Source organism: Trachurus trachurus, assembly GCF_905171665.1.
Source record: "Trachurus trachurus genome assembly, chromosome: 5".
Taxonomy (NCBI): Eukaryota; Metazoa; Chordata; class Actinopteri; order Carangiformes; family Carangidae; genus Trachurus; species Trachurus trachurus.
Window position 1 is genome coordinate 17,780,367 of NC_139896.1, and position 6,000 is coordinate 17,786,366.

The following is a 6,000-nucleotide window of genomic DNA, read 5'->3' on the forward strand; positions in this document are numbered from 1 at the left end:
GTCAGTGCACCGAAAGCATTGACATTTTGCACACGGCTGTTGCCGGACAATGTAAAGGCTGCAGGACGAGCATGTATCTGTGATATTAAAATGTCACATGAAAAAATGGTGAGTTATTAAGAGAAAGCGGCCATTTCAGTGACAGCACAACAGAGAAGCAGATGCCTTTTGTCTCCTCCCAGATTCTGCAAGATGACATCTGTTATGGATTGTTTCATATGCGGTGACCTTCAAGCCTACTTAGAAAAGAGAGAGAAAGAGATGAAGAAGAGTACGTCTCATTTCTCTTTCCTCGCTCCTCATCCTTGGTAAATGCACAAGATGGGCTGGGAGATTTTTCCCTCTCCCTTTTTCATTGGAAGGTGATGCCAACAAATCACCCCTGCCATCCTACACCAATCAACCAGAACATTACTAAAGATCACCCACAGTTTCCTGCTCTGAATACTTATGAGGAGTACTGGTGTCTTGTGGGTAAAGTTCAGCAGGCCTGCGCTGTACTCCATCAGGCTGTCATTTTAAGTCGCAGCTGAAACTAGAAGCCTTTTCAGCGGCACTCAGTAGAACATCATGTACAGAGAGCAGAGATGGGTGGAAAACATTTCACTGAGTGCTCACTACATCATTCACTGCCTATATCATTTCTACAAGAGTGCAGTGTGGGCAGGTCCAAGCCTGGGCTTTTACTTTTGCATTTACTGAGACTCATCATCTTTTGCGAGTCTGTCGACATTTGTATCATACAACGGTAGATGCTTGAACACAGCAACATGACGTGGAGTCTTTCAGAGAGCCAATTAAAAAAAAAAAAAGGTCTCTCCAAAGCCCAACCCGCATGAAATGATTAGGTAGAAGTATTCACAATGGGTAATGGTAATGTTGAGAACCATAAATTGTGAGTGAATGAGTGAGATTTTGTTGTGCTGCTGGATTTTCTTAAAGCCTCTGGAAACCCAAATCCACCAAAGCCTCCTAACCATGTATTTTAGGGTCTTATGTACATATTATTAAACATGTAAAAATAATTAGAAAAAAGTTTCCATCCAAATTCAAAATATTTGTCTTTTAAGGTTTTGTACAGTAGGTTTGAATTGGGCGGAGTTATCTCTGGGATTTATCACGCAATAAATCCTACCACTCATAAATCGCCACGTCAGTTCTCTCATCCAGCCCCCCAGTGGCAGCGAACAAAACCGTTCTGCTAACGGTCGCTCCACCACTCCTCTCTAGTCTTCACAACCAGAGCCATGTCAACAGGGGATGTGTGTGTGTGTGGCGATTAGCTTTTAGCATTCATTAGCTTTCCAGCGCGACCTGCCCTGTCTGTCTGTCTGTCAGTGCCCACAACTCCTCTCTACATGCAGCCGTTTCTTTTGTGGGGGTGTGGGGGGGTGGGGGGGGCAGTGTAAATCCGCGATCAGCATTTAGCATTTATTAGCTTTCCAGCGCGACCTACCTTGTCTTTGTCTGTGTGTCAGTCTGTGTGTCAGCCTGTCTGTCTCTGTGTGTGCCCACAACTCCTCACAACTCCTCTCTACATGCAGCTGATACAGCCGGTTTTTTGGGGGGGTGAGGGGAGGGAGGGAGGGTGTGTGTAAATTGGCGATTAGCTTTTAGCATTTATTAGCTTTCCAGCGTGACCTGCCTTGTCTGTGTGTGTGTCAGTCAGCCCCTCCTGGCGCTCACACAGACATGAGTGACGGTTAAAAGCTTCTTTTTTTTCTGTGAGACTACGACCAAAGACGGTTATGATGCTCCAAAACGAAGCTGGTAGACTAGTTAGCTGCTAAATAGCATCAATCAATCGATGCACGTCCTCCGGTGAGGACTTTTTTTTTTTTTTTTTTTTTTTAACGGTCGCCATTGACGTGTTGCTATGACAACGGAGCTGTCAATCATAGCGTTATCTGCCACGCCCACACTGTCCTGACCAGTGGCCTCAATAGTGCCTCAATAGCAAAATGAGCTGTTTTTAAACCAGGTTTTCTAATAGTTATGAATAGTTATTGTCACTCAGACTTTTGTGGATGCTTAATGAGGCACTTGACTTTGATATAATATAAGCATTTTTACTATATATAGTCAGGTTTCCAAAGGCTTTAAGGCTCTGAAAGATTTTGCTGCTCTCACAGTAATGTCAGTTTTTCTTCGTAAGTAAACATTGAATTTTCTTTTGGACAAATTCTCTCTACATGAGTTGAATTTGGTAGAGAACTTGGTTCTTTTGTTTACAGGCTGCAAGAAATTACCCCATTTTCTGCAAACTTAAACCAACCCTTTTTCATTGATCTTACTTTGAATAAGCATTCTAAATAAATCGTTATCAAACAATGAGGTAACAATGATTAAGCCTATCATTTCCTCCTAAAATTATGCAGATATTTGTATTTGAAAAGTGCTGTCCAAAACAAATGACCATGCATAGTCATTGGTTCCACTAAAAGGAGTGAATCTGAGAACTTCATGATTGTTGTTTTGACTGAGACTAAAGCTGCGTCCCAATTCAGGAGCGACATCCTTTAGAGGCTACGTTTGAAGACAGATTACATCACAGCACTGCAGCTAGCCTCTCACCATTTCAAAAGCTCCTGTCAACAAATGACAGATGATGTTCGGAGCTCTTGAAGGAAAATAATAATGAAAAAAAGTTGTCAATGTTGCTAGTCTAGTTCGTAATCCAACAGTGAAGGTGGATACAGTTGGTGGCCTTCTCTTTACGGTCAACCATCATAGTCTGTGACGGCTATGACACCTTTGTGGACAGCGCTCTCTGAGGGAGTGGGTGTGTCCTTGAAATTGGATTTGTCAGCTAGCATAGTTTTAGCTTGTGGGACCACTCTGTCAGGAGGTATCTTGTGTCTTTACCATGTGATCTGTGGCCATAGAAGCTGTTAAACTCGACTTGTACAGACTCATTGCATCATACTGATAAAACCAGGAAATGGAATGGAAATGCAGAATGATGATGTATAAAACTCAACTGAGATCCTGTCTTCATCCATTTATTTGTGTGCATGATATCAGGAAGAAACCTGTAACATCATATAAATGTGAATCATTGTATAAAGGAGATACTGTAGATTGAAAGGTCTTTACAGACACTGCTGTACAATATACTGAAAACAAGCATGTACGCAGCATTTGGATCCACCTATTGAAGCTGATGTGGGACTGATGTGACTTTCAACATATGCCCTGAAAAAAAAAAAAAAACCCTGTGTGAATGGGCGTAGGTGATGGTAGAGTTGTAGACTGGAAAGCAGCTTCCGCTGTTGTGTACCAGTCGAGGTGTCAGCTTCGCGGCATTGTGTTTGGCCCCCTGGCAGCGTGACCTTGTCTCACTGAACATTGGCTATTAATTAGCCAAGCGTGTGTGTGTGTGTGTGTGCAGCTTGGGGGAAGGAGCAGGATGAGGAAGGGCAGGCAGGGAATGAGGTGCTTTGGAGGCGAGACATGACTGCGAGGACATTTTCGACAACATTAAAGAGCTCTTTAGGCTATATGTTGTGGCCACGCTTCCTCTGTCTACCCTATCCTCATCACACAGTGTTGCCTCCCAGTGTTTCTGCTTCACAGATGATGATGTGCCTTGTTGAGCTTCATAGATCGTGTGTGTGTGTGTGTGTGTGTGTGTGTGTGTGTGTGTGCGCGCACTGCCGTCTTTCTCTGCCCTTGGCCGCAGCTCCAGAAAACATGAAGTCGTGCTGGGCAGACTTCATGAGCGAGTGATTTCTCTTTGCTTTGCTCTGATCGACGTCCAGCCAGCCACAAAAAGCTGCCATCCTTTTCCACTGCCCCCAAACCCCCTCCCACTCCTCCTGTCCCTCCACCCTCTCCTCACTAGAGCCTCCCTTTTTCACTGCCTCCCCGGCCGCTGAGCCTCAAAACTCTTTCTCTCTCCTTTCACCTTCCTTTCTCCTGCTTTATAATCCTGATCCCCTCTCCATAATCTAAGCCTTTGTCTCTTTTCTTAACCCAGATCCTGCTCTGTCAGCAGCCATATTAGTCTTACTGTGCCTCAGTCCGTCAGAGACTTTAGTTCAGAGCACGTTTTTAATAAATAATTCATCAAACTCATTTCAATAAAATTTGGATATTAATGATACACAGAAGATGATTACAATGTGACCTCTGACCTTTCCTCTTTTTCCAACTATAACAGTAAGATTGCATTTAAAAAAAAAATCTTATATTTTCATGTTTGCAGAGGATGGAACTGATGAGAACAAAACTTCCCAGCGGAGGTTACCTAGCCTTTTTATGGTGTAGTGCGCTTGGTGTGTATATGTAAGTGACAAATGTTGTCATATAACAGTTGGTCCTGCATTGTGTTTTGGTTGCATCCGTGCATTTTGAATGTGAGGACGAGCTGCTGTGTTAAGCTTCATGAGATATACATACAAAAATCAAAATCAATATGGAATCAATATGGAATGGTTTGTGTGTGGGTTCATTAGAGCATGAATTAAGTCATTCAAGAGCGCAGTGTCTGAGTCACTTATTTGTTTACATGTAGTTTTTATTATGGCTGCTGTTTGTTTGGTTTTGATTTTCCTGGAGACCCGCTGTGCTCTGCACTCCCTCATCACACTGGCTGATAATTCAGTGTAATCCTCCTCCAGTTTCCAGCGCTATCATTCTGTGATCACATTGTATTATTCTAGGGCTGCCCTCGACCAAAGATTTTCTTGATCGACCAAGAGTTGTCATTTAGAGCGATTAGTCGACTAATCGACCACTCCCCCCCCCCTTTCCTTTGGTTGACTAATGACTCCAAACAGGTTATAGTGCGTGGCGCAGTGGTTAGAGCGGCCTTTCCTACATGCCATTCCCCCTCTCTCTGCCTCCCCCTTTCCTGTCTATATCACTATGTACTATCAAATAAAAAAAAAAAGGCGAAAAAGCCAAAAAAACAAACAAACAAACAGTGCATTGTCTAGAGAGCTGCAACTGGAGCTTTACACCAGATGCGCATTTCTCAGTGTCACAAGCACTTCTGCCCCTCAGCTGTGTGTGTATCTCTCTCTCTCGCGCTCTGTTTGGATTGACAAAGGCCTATACCGTCTCTGCCTATACCTATAAACGCACACAAATATCGTGGGATTCGTCAATCACAGTGTTTTATTTTGAAAATTGTTTTAATTTTGAAAATTGACTGGATTCTCTCTCTGGAGTGGCGACGACACAATCGGCGTGCCCCTGGCGTTAGACCCCACCCTTCATGTTAACTCTCACCCCATCATCCCTACTCCCTCCCATGGACCCCCTCACACCCCCCTTTCACACTCTCTCAGTTTCCAGTGCCAGGGTGTCTGGTCAGCTACCAGCAGGCTGCAGGATGACCATTACCCTCAGTCTGCCTCCCTGCCAGCATGCTGTAGCACAACAGCTGCTGCGATAAAGCAGCACAACGCAGCCACACTGGAGGTGGAGTTAAGGCTAGCTTTACGTCGTGGGTATGCATTTGTGTGCGTGTGTGTTTTCTTTCCGCGGATGTCCTTCAGCACTAAGAGCATTGGAGGACGATATAAAGAATGCTAATGAAGCGAATCACCAGAGTAGGGACTGACTGGGCCAGCTCTGGCATACATACACTGTATCTGTTTGTGTGTATGTTCATGTGTGAGTATGTGCTTTTCCTGTGCGTTCGTTCTCCCTCTCTCTCTCTCCCTCTCTAAAGTCAAGTGAAAAGAGAGCAAGTGAGAAGTGGGCGAGCCAAGGTTAAGTACAGGAGCACAGTGATGGGCCATGCATTTTAATTAAGGCTTGAGCAAACACTCTGCAATTCCCCTAAATGGCCCCCTGTAATGGATGACAGGAACCAGCGTTGTCTATTTTTCTTCTCAAGAGGAACTTTTGTGCAAGTGGCAGTGTGTGTGGACACAAAAGGCTTGACCAGCCAGAGTCCCTGCTCCTGGAAGTTTTATTGACTGGCACTGCATGCCAGCAGAGAGTTAGAAAATGAGTTGCCTTGGTTCACATCCTGTGTGTGCGTGCGTG